The sequence below is a fragment of the Pan paniscus genome, chromosome 15, assembly GCF_029289425.2.
Source record: "Pan paniscus chromosome 15, NHGRI_mPanPan1-v2.0_pri, whole genome shotgun sequence".
Taxonomy (NCBI): domain Eukaryota; kingdom Metazoa; phylum Chordata; class Mammalia; order Primates; family Hominidae; genus Pan; species Pan paniscus.
In genome coordinates, this window is record NC_073264.2 from 84,188,950 (window position 1) to 84,209,137 (window position 20,188).

A 20,188-nucleotide genomic window follows, 5' to 3' on the forward strand; every position below is an offset into this window, starting at 1 on the left:
TGTATGCATATATGCCTATTTTTATGTTAGTATCATACTGTTTTGATTAATAAGACTTACAATTTGAAATCAGAAAGTGTGATGCTTCCACCTTTTTCTTCTTTCTTAAGATTGTATTAGCTACTTTGTGTTTTTTGTGTTTTCATATAAAAATTTTATAATTTTTTTCTCTTTGTATGAAAAATGCCAGTGAAATTTTGATAGGATTTGCATTAAATCTGTAGATTGCTTTAGTACTATAGCTATTTTAACAATATTAATTTTCCCAATCCATAGACAGGAGATATCTTTCCATTTATTTGTTTCTTATTCAATATCTTTTAACAATGTCATAATTTTCAGTGTATAGAACTTTTACTTCCTTGATTAAATATATTCCTAAGTATTTTTTATGTTACTGTAAATGGTATTGTTTTCTTAAATACTTTTTCTGGCAGTTTGTATTTAATGGATAGAAGCACAACTTGAACTTCTGATTTTGTTTATGTGTTATCTTCCTGATTTCAATGAATTGTCTGTGTTCTCTCGTAGCTCACTAAGCTTCCTTCAAAAAATTGCTTAAAATTCTTTGTCAGGAAGTTCATAGATCTCCATTTCTTTGTGGTTAGTTACTGGAGAATTACCATGTTTCTTTGGCAATGTCACGTTTTCTTAGTTTTGTATGTTCCTTGAAGTCTTGTACTGTTATTACACTTTTAGAAAGACCCATCTCCTGCAGTCATTATTGAATGGTTTTGGGAGAGAAACACCTTTATCAGTCAGCTCCTTAGGCATTTTGAGGTTCTTTCTTTCAGTTTCTCCTATGAATGTAGTACTTCACTGTTTTGGTTCCCTCTTGTGGAACACTTAGGCATTACTAATTCAGAGAGGGAGAAATCATTGCAAGCACAAATAAACTAAAGGAGTAATATACATAGTCTCTGATCCAAAAGTAGAGTAACCATTTATCCTAGTTTTCTTTTTCATCTAGCTTAGATCAGTTGCCTTGACTTAATTTAGCAATTAGCACTCTCAAAACTGTCAGTTTGGATCATAAATTATATCACCTGTTGTGGATTTTTAGGGAAAGGATAAACTAGTTAACAAATGTTATGGACTGAAAAAAATGGATATTCTTAAATAAAAAGTTAAATTAGATGTCTATCCACACTAAATATCAAATTCAATCAATACGAATATGGGAAAAACTATTTAGCATTACATAGTGAGGGTTAAAATGGAGCAAATGATCATTGATTATCTCTTCAAGCTTTGGCTCTGGTTCTCACCCTAGAGTAAGGGTGTCTTTCTAGTCGGTCTGCTGGAGGGGGCACTTTATCCTCATTGGTCTATCAAGTAGAGGTCTCTTTTGTGACTGGACCTGCCTGGAGCAGCACTTTCTTCTTCTTCTTCTTCTTTTTTTTTTTTTTCTGAATTCTCACAGAAGTGTTCTAATGTGCTAGCTGTGGCCCCAATTGAATTTTAGTTCTAGTTAGTTGCTATCTAAGATCACTTTAATTTTTGATGCTAGAGTTATCACCATTTACTAACATTTTATTCACTGTTCTTTAAAGTCCTAAGTCATTTTTATGTGTACTATTACCTAACCATTATCTTTCATCTTATTATTATAGTCTTATTGGTTACTTAGGCGACAGCATATGCTTTTAGGAGGGCACTATCGTACAAAGCAGATTACATATTCTGAAATTATACTACATTAAAAACCTGAATTTGTGACTTTGAGAAAGGTACTTCATCCTTTGACTTCCAAATCCATCAAACATGGATAATAGTAATACACATTCCATATCCCAGGGTTGCAGTGAGAATTAAATAAGATAACCTGTGTAAAAAGTCTCAGTATCGTGTTTCACATCTAATAGTGTTTAATGAATGCTGTCTCTTTCATTCATATTATGTTTGTCTTCATTAAATTTAATTTATTATATTAATCTCTTCTCTTTCACCAGCAAATACAGCTTTGTTTTCAATTTTGCTATCTATTATAGTCATAATTATATTATTCATATATGCAATATTTTGAAGTAGTTTTAATGCAATCATACAAATCATTGAATCAAAGTGTAGAATAGTAAAAGGTCAAAAATCGGAGTTCATGATACCCTGAAACACACCTCACTTTTGGTGAATATCTATCAGCTCACATTGGAGATGATTATTCAACAAGTAATTAATATATTTATTTTACTTGAATTTGGTGTATAGGGTAATCAATCTAGTCAATTATCACTGAATTGTTATCGCTTCTATCCAATAAAAAAAGAAGTCTGAGTGACTGAGAAAGGGTTTAAACAAGGTGTATATTGAGTTTCTAAATAAATCACAGATATCGAAGAAGTGCTCTAGGACACTGGTTAGGGTACCTTTTTATTCTTGTTTTTTTTTTTGGGGTGGGGTGTTAAGACCTCAAAAGCACAGACAACCAAAGCAAAAACAGACAAATGGGATTATATCAAGCTAAAAAACTTCTGGAAGCGAAGGAAACAATCAGCAAAGTGAAGAGACAACCCAGAGAATGGGAGAAAATATTTGTAAACTATCTGCCTGACAAGTGATTAACAACCAGATTATATAAGAAGCTGAAATAACTCAATAGCAAAATGTAATAATAATGATCTGATTTTAAAATGGTCAAAACATCCGAATAGACATTTCTCAAAAGAAGACATACAAATGACAAACAGGTATATGAAAAAGTGTTCAACATCACTAGTCATCACAGAAATGAAAATCAAATCTACAATGAGATATCATCTATCCCCAGTTAAAATGGGCTTTATAAGAAGGCACACAGTAACAGAAGCTGGTGAGGACACAGAGAAAGGGGAACACACATACATTGTTGGTAGAAATGTAAATTAGTACAGCCACTATGAAGAACAGTATGGAGGTTCCTCACAAACTACAAATAGAACTACTATATGATCCAGCAATTCCACTACTAGTATAACCTAAAGAAAGAAAAGAAATATATTGAAGAGATATCTGCACTCTCATGTTTACTGTAGCCCTATGCACAACAGCCAAAATGAGGAATCAACCTAAGTGCCCATCAAGGAATGAATGAATAAAGAAAATGTGATATGTGTACATACTGAAATATTACTCAGCCACAAATAAAAATGCAATCCTGTCATTAGCAGAAACATGAATGCTGGAAGCTATTACATTAAGTGAAATAAGTCAAACACAGAAGGACAAATATTGCATTTTCTCATTCATATTTGAGCTAAAAGAAAAGTGGATCTCATGAATGTAGAGAGTAAATATGTGGCTACCAGAGAGCAAGAAAGAGAGGGGGAAATGAAGAGAGGTTGATTAATGGGTACAAATATAGTTTGATAGAAAAAATAAGGCAGTGTTTGATAAATCAGTGGGGTGACTATAGTTTACAAGAATCTATTGTGCACTTCAAAATAGCCAGAAGAGAAGAATTAAGACAGTTCTTACATAAAGAAGAAAACAAATAATTATTGTAATTGACTTCCTAAGTACACTAATTTAATCTTTACATATTATATGAATGTATTAAATTATCACATGTATCCCCAAACTATGTATATTTAATAGGTATCAATAAAATTAATACAAAAAAGAAAAATCTAAGTGCAGTAGCTAAAAATAATATAAAATACTGTTGTGATGGTCATACTTCAAATATCCTTATTTCAGGAATACAGTGTTAAATCTCCACTATGTCTGGATACCTAGTACTTGATAGTATTTATCATGGTACCACAATTCATCGCTAGGTTTATTGGAAACTGTGACAGAACTAAATTTTTTCTCCTTCATGTGGGCTGCTAGAAAACATCAAAGGTATTGGCTTAATAAAACACTTATTTGTTTTTCAAATATTCAATTATAAATCTGAATACATACACAAGAACAATGTTTCTGAAGGGACATGCAACTGTGACTAATTTACTTCTTCAAAGAACCCCTGAGAGCTGAGCAATAGCCTAAAACCTTGTGCACTACCTCTGAATGCTATAATTATATTGAAATTTCCTGAAAGAACAAATACATAGAAAGAAAAAAGTTCCCGAAGACATAGAGTGTGTGACTATCTTAACTCTGAAGACTAGCTTTGAATTCTGTCAATCCTTCCAAAATTAGGGAAATACAGAATCCTAATGTTAAACTGAGATAATTTATAGGAATATATTAAGCAAATCGCAGTACTTCAAAACAAAACTCCAAACCTGTTAATGTTGTTTGCCCAACAAGTTCCTACCGGAAGGATGTAGCAAAAATATATTCATTACGGAATGTAGTTTCTGTTTAAATGAGCAAAGTTAAAAGGAACTAAGCAATTGGCCAGGTTCAAAACTTATAGCTTCTATTGAGTCTTAGTGTGGCAAAAATCCAAAGAAGGAGACAAGGGCACGACACTTACCCAAGAACCATTTGCTGTGGAAAGCTGGCTTGTTATAAGTTTATCTTCTAAACTTAATAAGCTCATCACAAATACTGCTTCTTCCCATCAGTTTTCCTGGTATATTAGACATTTTTTAGAAAGATAGTATATCAACTATATTAAAAACAATTTTAGAGGATAAAAATGAATCATCTGTAATATTTTTAATAAAATTATTATTTTTAAAATTTTATATTCAGAGGGTACAGGCACATGTTTGTTATATGGGTATATCGCATCATAGTGGGTAGGCCTCTAGTGTAACCCACATCCAAATAGTGAACTTTGTACCTGGCAGGTAATTTTTCAACTCTTAACTCCCTCTTACCCTTTTCCCTTTTGGAGTTTCCAGTGTATATTATTTCCATATTTATGTCCATAGGTATCCTTTGTTTAGCTCTAATACGTAAGTGAGAACATGTAGTATTTGATTTTCTGTTTGGGAGTTATTTTACTCAGAATGGTGGCCTCCTGCTGCATTTATTTCACTGCAGAGGACAAGATTTTATTCTTTTTTATGACTGCATAATATTTCATGGTATATATGTACCACATTTTTAATCCAATCAACCATTAATGGACACTTAGATTGGTTTCATGACATTGTTATTGTGAACAGTGCTGTGATAAATGTAACAGCACATTTATCTTTTTTAATATAATTATTTATTTTGTTTGGGTAGATACCCAGTAATGGGATTGCTGGGTTGAGTGGTAGTTCTATTTTTAGTTATTTGAAAAATCTCTGTACTATTTTCCATAGAGGTTGTAATTTGCAATCCCACCAATAGTGTAAAAATGTTCTATTCTAAGTCCATGCCAACATCTGTTGTTTTTGACTTTTTAATGATAGCCATTCTGAGTAGTGTTAGAATATATATCATTGTGGTTTTAATTTGCATCTCTCTGATGATTATTTATGTGGAGCATTTTTTCATGTGTCTGTTGCCCACAGTATGTCTTCTTCTGAAAAATATCTGTTCATGTCCTTTGCCTAGATTTTAATGGAGTTGTTTGTTTTCTTTATGTTGAGTTGTTTGAGTTCCTCATAGATTCTTAATACTAGACTTTTCTAGAGGCATAATTTGCAAATATTTTCTCTCATTCTGTAGGTGGTTTGTTTATACTATTGATTATTTCTTTTGCTCTCCAGAAGCTTTTTAGTTTAAAGCCCAATTTTTTGTTTTGTTGCATTTACTTTTGGGGTCTTTGTCATAAATTATTTGCCTAGGCCAATCCAGAAGAGTCTTTCCTAGGTTTTCTTCTAGGACTTTTATAGTTTCAGGGTCTTATGATTAAGTCTTTATCCATCCTGAGTTAATTTTTGATGAGGAAATGCCTTTGTGTATGATGAGAGATGAGGGGGTCCAATTTCATCCTTCTGCATATGGCTAGCTAATTTTCCCAGCACCATTAACTGAATAGGGTGTCCTCTTTCCATTGTCTATTTTTGTCAAAGATTAGTTGGTTTAAGGTATGTAGCTTTATTTCTGGGTCTTTTTTTTCTGTTTCATTGATCTGTATGTCTAGTTTTGTTATCAGTATGATGCTGTTTTATTTACTATAGCCTTGTATTATAATTTGAGGTCAGGTAATTAGATGCCTCTGGATTTGTTCTAATTACTTAGGATTATTTTGGCTATGAGCTATAGCATTATCTTTTCTATTTCTATGAAAAATTACTCGGTAATTTTATAGAAATTGCATTGAATCTGTAGATCTCTTTGCGCTTTATTGTCACTTTAACAATATTGATTCTTGCAATCTGTAAGCATGGTGTGTTTTTGTATTTGTTCATGTCATCTACAATTTCTTTTATAAATGTTTTGTAGTTCTCTTTGTAGACATCTTTCACTTCCTTGGTTAAATGTATGTCTAGGTATTTTATATTTTTAGTGGCTGTTATAAATGGGATTGAGTTCTTAATTTGATTCTCAGCTTAAATGTAACTGGTGTTTAGAAATGCTTCTGATTTTGGTATGTTGATTTTGTATCCTGAAATTTTACTGAAATCATTTAAGTCTAGGAGTCTTTGGAGGAGTCTTTAGTGTTTTCTAGGTAGACAGTTATGTCATCAGCAAACAAAGGTAAATTGACTTCCTCTTTTCCAATTTGGATGCCTTTTATGTAACAAAATTATTTTTATTCTTTTTCATATTTCCTCATTCTATAAATGTGAAAATATATTTTATGTAGTCAAAATATTAATAAAAATAAGATTTCATGCACTAAAATATTGTATTCTAACTGATTTTCATGTTGCTTTATAATCACATTTGTTGCTTCATGTTAGTTCATCACATATTATAAAAATGTAGCTATAAAAAACAATTATGAAAGACAGATATTTCCTCACTTTTAGACAGTTAAAATGGTATCATTGTTTTACTAGTTCTGGCACTGGCATAGTAAATAATATGGTCTGAATATTTGTACCCTGCCCCACCGAGATTTGATGGGAACCCAATCACTAATGTAATGGTGCTAGGAAGCAGGACCTTTGGGAAGTATTTAGGTCATGAAGTTAGAGCTCTCATAGATGAAATTAGTGCCCTTGTAAAAGATATCCCAGGATGAATCATCTATTTATGAGATGGGCCCTTACTAGGTACTGAATCTGCCAGTACTTTGATTTTGGGCTTTCCAAACCCTAGAACTGTGAAAAATAAGAGTTGCTTATAAGATACCCAGTCCATGACATTTTGTTATAACTGCCTAAACAGACTATGACCAAAAAAAAAAAAAAAATCAGTATTGAAAAAGGGAGGTGGTGCTATAACAAACATCTAGAATGTGAAGTCTTTGGAAGTGGATAATGGGTAGAGACTGGATGAGTTTTGAACTGCAGTGTAGAAAAAGTTTATGTTGCTATGAACAGACTGTTAAGGGTGATACTAGTGAGGGCTCAGACAGAAAGCCTCAATTTTCAGAGAATACCTAAGTAATCCCGAACAGAATGCTATTATAAACATGAAGGATAAAGGCCATTATGATGAAGTCTCTGACAAAAATGAGAAATGTGTTATTGGAAACACAAATAGGAAAAGGAAATTCTTATAATGTGGCAAAGAACTTAGCTATATTCTGTTTGTGTCCTAGTGTTCTGTGGAAGGTAGAACTTGTGAGTAATGAAATTAGATATTTAGCTGAAGCTATTTCTTAGTAAAATCTTGAAAGTGCAACTTGACTTCTCTTGAGTGCTTAAAGTAAAATGCTAAAAGAATATAATGCTTAAATGTTACATTTTTAATCCAAAGGGAAGCAGAGCTTAGCATTTTGGAAAACTCTCAATTTATCCATATAAGAAAAATATGAGAAATCTTTTTCAAAAGACAACAAGGATGTGTCCAAGCTACTATTTAATAAGGTTATTTCTGTGAATTTTCCATGTCAACAGAAGCCAGGTGCTATTCATAAATGCAATAGAAGAATGAGCCCAGAGGCATTTTGGAGATTATTAGAGCTGACCTTTGCATCACAGGCCCAGAGTACAAGGGCCTAGGGGATAGAATAATTTCCATGCTTTGCTCCTGACATTCCAGGGCAGCACTCCTCACTCACACCAAGTGTGGCTCCAGTGGGCCCAGGTGTGGAGAGGGCTATGGTGACTGCCCTTTCAGAGGGCACAGCTGCTAAACCTCTGCAGCGCACATGCAGTGCCATCACTGATGGCACACAGAGTATACTAGCAGTGGGACCATGGCTATCTGCATCTATATTTTGAAAGATGGAGGCTGCCAGAGACTTGGGTGCACTACCTAGGCAGAGGCACCTCGATGTAGGGACAGAGTCCCAACTAATGGAGTGCCTAGTGCTGTGAAGATCCTAAGATTCTATTTTTCTTTCACAGCACCAAACATGTATTTTAAAAAATTATCTACTGCCTTGAGGCAGCAGTAAGGAAAAGTGCTTATTGTTCTACAGTGTGATGTAAAGCAGTGATAAGAGCTGCCTACATCCTCTCCTGGTACAGTCAGCACCTGTTGAAGTTCTATTGATTTTAATTCAAACCTACCCAAGGTGATGGCACAGTGCCCCCTCATGCCTTCTCTGTCCCTCTGTCAATAATTTGAAATGTCAACCATTTGGAAGGATAAGAGTTTGCAACTTCCATTATGATCCCTCAAGAAAAGCTATACCTAATACAGTATGTGTGTGTGTGTGTGTGTGTGTATGTATGTGTGTGCTTACACAGCTGCATAAAACCTATATAAGTATTTGTATGTACAAAACACAAACTTTCAGATCGTATTCTCATTTGCAGTTCACTGTATCAAGAAAGGGTTACAGAGGATGGAGCTATGACTACAAGTGACTAGAATTCACTGTGGACCACTCTCAAAGGAAAGCCATTAAAATGGGCTTTTTAAAGTTAGGTTGCCTTTATTATTTAGAAGACTTAGTCCTCAGTAACTAACAACCATTATGCAAAGTCCTAAGAAAGAAATGCAAGAGGGAAGCCCAGAAAAATGCATATATTCTTTATTAGTTTAGTGAGCTTTGTGTACAAAATTAAGTTTAGTTCTCTACTGTACTAAATTAGACTATTTAGTAATATGAGAGGTCTACTTATTTGGTTATAGGTAGATCTACATCCTGAATTAAAGGCAGTCTTGGTGTTTTGCCTTTAGGCCATCACTCTAGTCTTGGCTCTTAAGCTCTAATTTTCCTGTTCATATTGAAGAAATGATGGTTCCCCTGTAGTATTATAACTGACATCATTATTAAAGCATGAACCATAAGAGATATTCTGAGAGATTTTTCTCTTAAAGAAATGAAAATGTGAAATTATGGTAGTTATATTATTCCATTAATATCAGTGTTAGAAAAGCATTAAACAGGCTAGTGGGAACGTAGATTTAAAAGAGAAAATCATTTCTTAACCTTAAAAAGAAGACGCCAGGTCTTAATAATACATCAAAAATCAATAATTGAAATGATCTATTCCAAAACATGTTGTCCTCAAAACACTAGCCTTTTATTTAAGAAGATGATCTGCTTATTTCAAAAAGTGTGATGCTGCTCCATCTTTCTGCACTTCCCTAAGAAGTCACAATAATTTGATGCTTATGTTACTGTTCAAAACATTTTTTCAGTTTTTATGGAAAGCTTTGATGCTCCAAATAAATCTCATTATACAGTAGATCAAAGAGGACAATGCCTTTCACCAAAGAAGTATAACATACCAATTAGCGTTTCATCTATTGGAAGTTATATATATATTTTTCCTTCAATAAGTCCTATCAGTACCTACAATGTGCCCAGAATATGTGATAGGACTACATAGGTGTGTTTTCAGTGACAGGAGAATAGACCTGGGATAGGTAAAATGTGCTGAGAACAAAGGGTGTTAAAGTTCTATCATTATCATAAAATGCTTTGTATTATTAATAATACTAATACTAATGCCTATTATTAAATATCTATTTTATTCTATGATTTCTTCCTCTTGAAAATATCTCATAAACTAAGACAAAATGTTAAGTGAATTAAAGAGAGAACTATTCTGTTTCTTCCAGAAATGAAGCTGGAAATCTAAGCTTAAAAGACTAGATTCCAACTTGGAAGAGAGCACCAACAGCTACGCATCACTTGAGGTTGTTTAAACAGAGTGCCAGCCAGAAGCATTCTGTAATGCATCAGCAACTTGCCCTCTATGAGAGGATTCTGAAGTTTGTGGGAGCTGTATGCGCATCTATAAAGCTGATGTTCACTCCCCAAGCACTTGGAGTCTGCTTAAGTATTGCATTATTTTTGACTGAGTTCTGATGAAAGTTTCCTTTCTGTGATTTTATGATCTGCATCAACGTTGAAGTCATGATTGCGAGTCTTAATTTAGATCTACTGTCACCAGGAGAATATAATTCCCTTGGGATACTAGAAGAATTTTAAAAATTTACTAATGCTCATGTTTCTCCCATTTTGCCTAAAAAGTTCTACAGGGTTTTACCTTATATGATAATCTGATACTCAAAGGAATATCATGGCACACAAACTTCAAATTTGTTGCTTAGATAAATTATACTCCTTTATTCCAACTGAACTCACCTACTAGATTTGTGCAAATTGATTTGTTTTGTAATAAATGTCTCAAAAAAAATTAGCAGAATGTCCTTTTGCTTTTTAAAAAAAGGGGCCGGGCGTGGTGGCTCAAGCCTTTAATCCCAGCACTTTGGGAGGCCAAGGCGGGCAGATCACGAGATCAGGAGATTGAGACTATCCTAGCTAACATGGTGAAACCCCATCCGTACTAAAACTGCAAAAAAATTAGCTGGGCATCGTGGCACACGCCTGTAGTCCCAGCTGTAGCACAGGCTGAGGCAGGAGAATCGCTTGAACCCGGGAGGTGGAGGGTCCAGTGAGCCGAGATCGCGCCACTGCACTCTAGCTGGGGCAACAGAGTGAGACTCAGTCTCAAAAAAAAGGCAGAAGTCTTGGACATGTTTCTTTGTGCATCCTTTAGAGCAGTAGTGCATGATCTATCTATTGCTTCAAAACAAATTACCCTAACACTTTGTGGATTATAACGCTAAACATTTATTATCTAACATTTTCTGTGAGTCATTAATTTAAGCATCGATTAGTCAGGTGATTCTGGTTCAGATTCTTTCATAATGTTGCTATCAAGCTGTTGGCCTGAGTTGCCATCACCTAAAGGCTTGATTGGGACTGAAAGGTTCACTCAAGATTGTCCCCTTATGTGGCTATTGGCACAGGGTTTCATTTCCTTGCTGGCTGCTGGCAGAAGAACTCAATTCTTTGCCATGTGGACCTTTCTTTAGGGCTGCTTGAGGGTTCACATGACATGACAACAGATTTTCCCCAGAGCAAGCAGTCTAAGAGAAAGAACAGGATAAGGCAGTTTCTTTCATGATCTAGTCTCAGAAATCACACATAATCACCTCCACCATATTTCATTCATTAGAAGCAAATTAGTAAGTATAGTACTTGTTTAAGGTAAGGGAAATCAGGCTCCACCTTTAGAAGGGTGGAGGATTATTAAATAATTTGTCGATCTATTTTAAAATGACTACATGGTAAGAAGGGCTGGCTCTTTCTTAGAACTGGTTTGTATAATCTTCTTGAACCTGAAGGAGCACCTTTCTTCTCTACCTTAGTATTCAGAGTAGGAGATTTACACACCATGACAGAAACTTTAAATGCATAAGATTTATAACTGTGTATATTTAATAGAAGCAGTGTGCAAGGTTCCGTGCAGAAATAAAGGTTGAGTACATAACAGTTTACTGTGCACTGTTTCCAATACCAACAAGATGTAGTTCAAAATCACTTACCTTAGTGTCACAGACAGAGATTTAAATATATGCAGCATCATTCCTAGTTGGAAGACTTTAGGCAAGTTACATAATCAGTTTTCATGTCAGTTACTTCATTTACTTAAATGGATTCTTACAATAACTCTGTGAAGTGTGGAATATTATCCTCATTTTATAAGAAGACAAAAATTGAAGCTCATTACAACTAGAAAGTGGCAGAGTCAATGTTACAATCCAAGTTTAGTTGATGCCAAAACATCTTTGGTTTCTCCTGTGATTTCTGGAAAAGAGAAAACAGTTAAAATTGGTCAGTGATGTAGCATATATGAAAGTGAGGAGCATTATTATTAATAAAGTTAGTATCTACACATAAAACAAAGTTTCATAAATAAAAATTATTTCTATTGAAGAACAATTAATATGTGGTTACTTAAATCAACAGAATTTTAACTATCAGCAGGCTTTCAAGATTTTTTTTCATTTTTTTGAGACAGAGTCTTGCTGCGTCCCCTAGACCGGAGTGCAGTGACGTGATCTCGGCTCACTGCAACCTCCAGCTCCTGATTCAAATGTTTCTCCTGTCTCAGCCTCCTGAGTAGCTGGGAGTACAGGCTCCATGACGCCTGGCTAATTTTTGTATTTTGACTAAAGATGGGGTTTCGTCATGTTGGCCAGGCTGGTCTTAAACTCCTGACCTCAGGTGATCCGCCCGCCTCAGCCTCCCAAAGTGCTGGGATTACAGGCGTGAACAACTGTGTCTGGCCTAAAGATTGTCTTTAACTTAAAACGTTGAGTTAGGGTATGCAACCAAGTAATATACTGCATTAAAATTATTCAGCCCTACTTATTGCCTTGCTCTGTAATTTCATATTAAATGTTGAAGCAATATGAAGCATTATGATTCACAGCTTAGTTCTAGTGACACAGTGCAAGCAAATGTCAGCTCCAGGATGCTCTTGGTTAGTTTATACCTGTCTTATTTATTCAAAACCCAGATTTATCTGGTATCTTGATTATACTGTAAATAGAAAAAGGGATACAGGAAATGTCAGTTACACATTACAGATGCCCTATCCCTTTCATTGTTTGCTGTATACCACTTTGAACCTAGTATTGAACACTAGCTTAATAACTCTGAATTGAGCCAATCAAATTCAAAACATATTCTTGAAACTTAGATGAATTTCTGATAATTCAAAATCATTGATCCTGCTTTGAACAATGTAGGTTTTTCAGGATATTTGAATTTATTGAATATTTAAGTAGCTAAATTTTCTTAAATTCTTATGGATTCTTATTGGAAGTCTCAATTATAGAATCAAATACTGTCATTGAAAGGAGCATCAACTCAATAAAGCAGAGAGATCAATGCCATGTCTAAGGATGCTGGTCTATTTCCTTTAGGCTGCATTAGCTTACACTGGACTTGAACAGGTTACTGAACTAATGAGTGTTTAATCTTACTGTAATTTATAACATGACAACTTATTGAGGCTGAAAAAGTGATCAGTTTCAAAAGCTCTCCCTTAATATGTGGGAAGTAGTTTGCACACTGGGCAAGTATAAATCACAAAGTAATAAAAGTCGTGTAAGATTGTAACAAATATAAATTGCTATATAAATATTAAATAGATTACACAATATTTTTAAGCCCTGAAACATCAAATCACTTTGCAAAGAACTAAATGTCAAATGACATGGTGTGTGTTTATGCATACTTCTTCTATGGGCCATTATTACAACTTTAGTAACATTGCTTTAAAATTTTCATATCCAGAGCATACTCACTTTTGTTATTTACTTTGCTTGGCTTCATTCTCTTTGTTTCAAATAGCAACCTTAATTTTCCACGGAAAATTTTGAAATTTGGGGCTTGAGGCTGCTGTGGTGACTGGTCACTTGCTCTGTTTGGAGAAATTGCTAAAGAAGGTAAGGAATGGCAAGTACGTTACTAGAGGGTAAGAGTCCTGAAAAAAAAAAAAAGATACCCATTACAGTTACACCAACATTTGTGTGTAGGAATTTGGTTGATGTTCAAAGGCAAACTTAGAGAGTAAAACTACGTAAATTGACAATATATGTCTTGAGGGGTAAATATGGAAGGAAACATGGCAGGAGGGAGACTGTCTGGGTAAGTAAGAGATTTTCAGCTGATACCAATACAATGATTATGCCAATGTATAGTGAATTCTTATAATTTTATGTTGCCTTGGTATCCATTTTGAATATGTTTACATTTTTTATACCAGAAGTAAAGCTTAGTCACTCTTGAAACAGTTTCTAGTCCTACACCAACTCTCAGTTCCCCGGTGTAATCAATCCAGATATCTGCCTTAAACAACTTCCCAGTTGTGACCACTTCCCTAAGCGACAGCTAGATATAGCCTACTTGACTGGCCCTGCTAATCTCCACATCCCATATGGACTGTGCAGATATGCAACTGTGACCATTTTCCAGTCACAATGTTACCTCTGAGACTTTGTGTCTGCTTGCTTTAAACCTACCAAGCAAAACTTCCCATAGGAAATCTGTTTGAATAATGTCCTAGATCCCAATAAAGACATTGATCCATGGTCTCTTTCTCTCTGTCTCTCCACCTGCTCTTTAACCCTCATGTGTGTGGCCTCCAGACATGTCTATACCCCTCAAGATCTGTAAATAATAAGCTATTTTCATGTTGTGTCTCTCCTAATCATTGAAAGGATGCTCTCCATCTTAAAGATCCTAAATTAAAACACAGTAGTATTACTATTATCATCATTATCACTGATATTTCATGTTCCTACTATGTTGTTGCAGGTCTTTAAATAAGTATTTTTATTTTTAACCCTTACCCTCAATGGGATAGCTTTTTACTCTCATTTTTACAGATGAGTGAGTAATCTGTCAGGGCAGTTGAGGGAGATCACACAGCAGGTGACTAATGATGGTTTTACATAAACCCAGGAGAGTCCTGTTCTAAAGACAATGCTGCAGATGTACTATCCCCTCTCCTGACTGCATCTGTGCCATGCCGTTTGAAATAGCTTGCCTTTCTTATCATTTCAAGTGTCTTAGACCTCAAATATCTTCTTCTACTTTTCCCCCAGAGCACACAAATTTACCTCACATGCAAAGTCACTGATTGGCCTAGGGTGACTACTGTTGACTTAGCACACACTGGGATTTTTTTTTTTTATTTTATTTTTTTTGCACCACTTTGACAGAGCAAACAATTTGCTTCTTCTTTCAAGGCTGGAATGGAGTACAGTGTTTATTTGTTTCCACTATATCTGACTAAAACACAGGGATAGAACTGGGTATGTGCTGGTGTTGAGAATGAAAAGGCATCAGAGAAGGGACTTCAGATGACAAAGGTATTTCAGAGCATGGCATGTTATCAGAAACATGATGTTCTTTAGGCAAGAGAAAAGGATAAAGACACGAACGTAAAATAAAAACTGTGAGGAAAATGTCTCCTAATTTTCAAAATTCGACAAAAGCAAATCATCAAGGAAGTTCATGGGGGCACTCTGAAGGACTGGCTGGGATTAGTACTAAAATTACAGAACACAATTCCAGCATTTAACAGGAGTAGTAAAACAAGACATATCTGATCTGGAAACTAAGTCAAGGATTGCCTCAGTCCACAAAGGAAATTCTATTCGTAAGAAATAATTGAAGAGGCCACTTCCTAAAATCAGAGTATAGATCAGAGAAATTGACTTGATTTCCAGCTGTCAATATAGCTATCTTTGGCTGACTTGTTATACAGCTGAGCAAGAGGAAGTTCCTCTTCCACAGGTAGAAACTATACAAAACTAAGTGATTTAGCTTTATGAAACATGCATCAGAGAAAGGCAGTTATGACATTAAGCATTTTGATGATAAACTCAATTTCTGTTTTGATATTCAATAATCTGCAGATGCAAGCTTTTTGCCAATAACAAGAAATTTACTAACATTATTTATAGTTGTATTCCTAAATGGTAAATGTTTGGATGTTTGCATTTTAAGTAAAAGTCAAAATAAAATAATTATTTCTACTACAAATGTTTTCAGAGTAGTCTTTGATTTTAAACCTGAATGCTTTTTTTGTTGTTTTAGTTATATCTTTGTTGACTGTATGTATCCTCATACCTAAACAATTAATGTGAATTCATAAAAGTTGGCGTTTAATAATGTTAATAAAATGACAATAGCTATCATTTAAGGGCTTGATGAGACTGACTGTGATAAGTGCCAAAACACAGAATTACCATACTTAAGCCTTACAACAGCCTGTCTTGAAGGTTACCTTTATTAATTCCTGGAGAGGCTCAGGAAATTTGTCCATAGTTTCAGCTAACAAAAAGGTATATTAGACTCACACCTAGACTGAAAGCTTTATTCTTATTATAAAATGTAGATACATGCTATGCCAATATAAGGTTCTTAATCAACTTCAATTTCATTATGCAATTGTATAGAAAACAGTCAACTTTTCACTGGAGTGAGAGGGAGGACAATTATTAGTATCAAGCTGTCTTGTCCTTTTACCTACTCACAAAGACAATATAAAATTTAGTTAAAATATTACAATCAACTTGAGTAAAAAAAGGCATCATCCATGGTTTTCTAATTCACTATTTTCTTTATTTTGCTATTTTAAACCAAAATATGTCTTTTTTATAAAAACTCAATACTTTTGCTTTTTTTTTACTTTTTAAAAGCATACTAGAAACATTTGAAGTTTTGAAAGGTTACTACAAGATAGCTGAAAAATTTACTTTATCTAGAAAGGAAAATCTTGGAACATTAGCATAAAATAATTAAAGTAACTAAGCAGGAAAAACAAGATAATCCTACTAAATAAGTTAGATTTCACATGGTAATTGATTTTGCTGTTTCAAAATGCTTGTAAATGTTATAATATTGAACTGGGCTTGATCTACGTTGCTCCATTACATGTTTAATTTAATAACAATAAACTTTATTCTATGCTTTCTTCCTATTTTACAGTACCCAATTTCTCAAAATTTTATGAAGGCCGGAAAATGTTTATTTACCACAGCACATATAAGACAGCTGGGATCCAACAAGTCTACAAGCTATCCAGCTGAAGAGGTAGCCTCAGGTTAAGTTCTTTGGTATGAATTCCTCTGAGATTCTTAGAGGACCTTCTTGCTTTGTTCCTTGAGCCCCAATTTAAGACTATTGCTGGAATTAGAAACTAACAACAACAACAAAAATATTCACTGTCACTTTGTCGTGAGTGGCACAAGATCAGACATAACCAGATCCATGCACATTTGTGTATTTTCACAGTCAGAATTTTACTATTTCAGTAATAGAAGCTATGAGCCACCTGGAATTTTTTCCCAAGGAGGCAATTCTTCTTGGTACTACCCACCACTCAGCACTAAGATCCATGGGTACATAGGCTCAAGTCACTCCACAAGTCAGTCAATATTGCAAACCACACATAATAGTATATTTAATCAATATATAACTGTTAGAGATTAAAATTTCAAACCAAACTGTAGCATTTGACATCAAGAGAAAAAGATGATTAAAAAGGTGTTAATGAGCCAGTCCAAGGAGAGTGACATGGACAAGGAGAGGGTCCTCACCTGATCCAGACAGTCATCAACGTCTTGCAAAGAAGAATCCTTGATTTAGGCAGAGTCTTCAGCGGCAGATGTGAGGTGCTGCTGATCATGAATGATGAAAAGACAGGGGCTATCAAGAAGGCCATGTCTACCTGCTGAATTTCTGCTCATTTTATGAACCTTGAGTCCTCTGGTGAGAATTGATAGTAAAGGGTTACACCCTTATCTGATTTGGTATTATCTCTACTGACTAGGCAAACATCTGGACCCTATTGGCTTGAGGCCTTTTGAAACGTAAGATGGAGTCTTTTTCTAAGACAGACTCACTATGTCAAGGGAACTCACTTATTACATTCTACATGTCATGTAATAATATATTTTCCAGAGGAAAGGTGCCTTAAAAACAATCTACTTTCATCATTTGGTTTTAAAAATTGAGGAAAATGGGAAATGACATAATTTGTTGACTTACTTGAAACCCACTTAGCTAAACTACGGTCTGAATAAATGTGTTCCCTGAAAATTTATATGTTAAATCTCATCCCTCAAGTTGATGCTGTTAGTTGGTGAGGGTCTTTGGGGGTTGTTGGACCATGAGGGTAGAGACTTCATGAATAAATTAGTGTCTTTATAAAAAAGACTGCAGGGAGATTCCTCTGCCATTCTGCCAACTTCAGCAAGAAGTTGTCTGTTTGCAACCCAGGCAAGAGCTGTCACTAGAACTCAGCTAGGCTGGCACACTAATCTCAGACTTCTAGCCTCCAGAATTTTGAAATAAATTTCTACTTAAAAAAAATACTATACCCAGTCTTTAGCATTTTGTTATAGCAGCCAAAATAAACTAAGACGGAAAATTGATACCAAGAAGTGGAGAGGTGATGTAACAAATGCATTAAAATGTGGAAGTGGTTTCAGAACTAGTAATGGGTAAAGGCTGGAAGACTTTTGAAGTGCAGGTTAGAAAAAGTCTACATTATCATGAACAAATTGTTTAGGGAAATTTGGAAAAGGCTTAGAAGGAGAGGAGGAGTGATTTAGGGAAAGTCTCGATTGACTTGGAGAATACCTGAGATATTTTGAACACAATATTGTTAGAAATACAGATGGTAAAGGCCATTCTGATGAGGTTTCAGACAGAAATAAGAAACATGTTATTGGATTTTAGAGAAGAGGCAATTCTTGCTATAAAGTGACAAAGAACTTGGTTGAATTATGTCTGCGTCCTAGTGTTTTGTGAAAGGGTAGAAATGGTGCATAGTGAAATTGGATATTTGACGGAGGAAATTTCTAAGCAAAATATTTATGAATGGCCTTGCTCCTCTTGACTGCTTATGTTAAAATGAGAGAATAAAGAAATGATTTAAAGACAGAATTGTTCATCAAAAGGGAAACAGAACTTAAAAATTAGGAAAATTCTCAGTCTATCTATATCGCAAAAATAAGAAAGCCTGTGTGAAAGAGAATAAGAGTGTGGTAATAAGAATAAAGTTCAGCCATCTCAATTGAAGCTAGAAGCTATTGATCAAGACAATGTGGAAATTAGCCAGCCATGTAAACAAAAACGAGGACCTATTTTCTAAGACTATGGAAGAAAATGGAAATCATCAGTGCTGCCCCTCCTGTCAAAGGTCCAGCTTGCAAGAGTTATATTCCTATGATCTTAAGTGGGTAAAGCCACTGGCAGGCAATTCTGAGCAAGGAGATCTTTAGGCACATGACTTAACCCATGAAAGCTGCAGTTTGGGTTGTGTTCAGCAAAACTGTGGTCATTGGCTCCAGCAGGTCTAAAGGACAGAGGGCCAACTTAAAAAAAATACATATTATATATATTCATATTCTTGAGCCTTAAAGGTTTAGATTTGCTAGAGACATTTCACTCTCTTCTTCTTTCAAATTTCTTTCTTTTTGAGTGGGAGTATCTATCCTATGCCAGAACCATAATTGTATTTTAGAAGCACATTATATGTTTAATTTCACAAGTTCACAGATGGAGAACAATTTGCCTCAGAATGAATTGTACCCTAAGTCTCACCCCTATCTGACATAGGTAATATTTAGATGAGACTTTGGGCTTTAAACTTTTTAGTTACTGCTGGAACAAGTTAATACTTTGGAGACAATAGACTGAAATGAATGGGAAGAGTATTGCATCTGAGAAGATAATGAATTTTGGGATCCAGGGACAATAATATGTTCTGAATGTTTATGTCCTCCCTAAAATTAATATGTTGAAAACTAAATCACCAAGTGATGGTATTAGAAGGTCAAGTCTTTGGGAAGTGAAAAGGTGATTAGGGCGGAGCCTTCATGAGTGGGATCAGTGCTTTTAAAAAAGAGGCTTCAGGGGGATCCCTCCTCACTCCTTCTGCCGTGTGAGGTTTCAATGAGAAGACTGTCTATGAATCAGGAAACTGTCCCTCATCAAACACCCAATATGCTGGTACCTTGATTGTTAACTTCCCAGCCTCTGAATATGAGAAATAAATTTCTGGGGTTTAAAAACTATCAGGGTATGCTAGTTATAGATGCTTGAATGTACTAAGTCAAGGTAGGACCCACATTTTCTGATGTCCAGGCAACAGTCAAATTCTATTTCCTTTCTTTCTGAACTTGATAATCAAAATTCAATGATACAAGTTTATTTTACAAATTGCCACATTTACATACTAAATTTTAAATAAGACTAATTTTATGAGAATCTCTTATCTTACACAGAAGACATAGAAATCATAAAATGTTTAGGATTTTTGACCTACAAGTAGATTAATTATATTAATCCTTGAGAATTAAACAGAAATGAAAAGGAGATGTTGGAAAAATGTAAAACGGCATTAAAATCAGTTTTTTTTCCAGCATAGTGTGAATATTAAACTTTGTGGAAATAGATCATTTTCATCATCATATTTTGTCTAACAAG

General features: G+C 34.7%; 1 long non-coding RNA gene across 3 annotated transcripts in view; it reads right to left on the minus strand.

Annotated features, from left to right (window-relative positions):
- Nucleotides 1-20,188, minus strand: part of LOC117975866 (uncharacterized) — a 172,056-nt gene that overhangs the window by 55,399 nt on the left and 96,469 nt on the right. For all 3 annotated transcript variants that reach the window (XR_010109774.1, XR_010109775.1, XR_010109773.1), the window contains exons 6-8: nt 17,293-17,461; nt 13,489-13,620; nt 11,719-11,980 (exon numbers count right to left, since the gene is read on the minus strand). This is a non-coding gene — a long non-coding RNA (uncharacterized LOC117975866). The remainder of the gene's footprint in view (nt 1-11,718; nt 11,981-13,488; nt 13,621-17,292; nt 17,462-20,188) is intronic.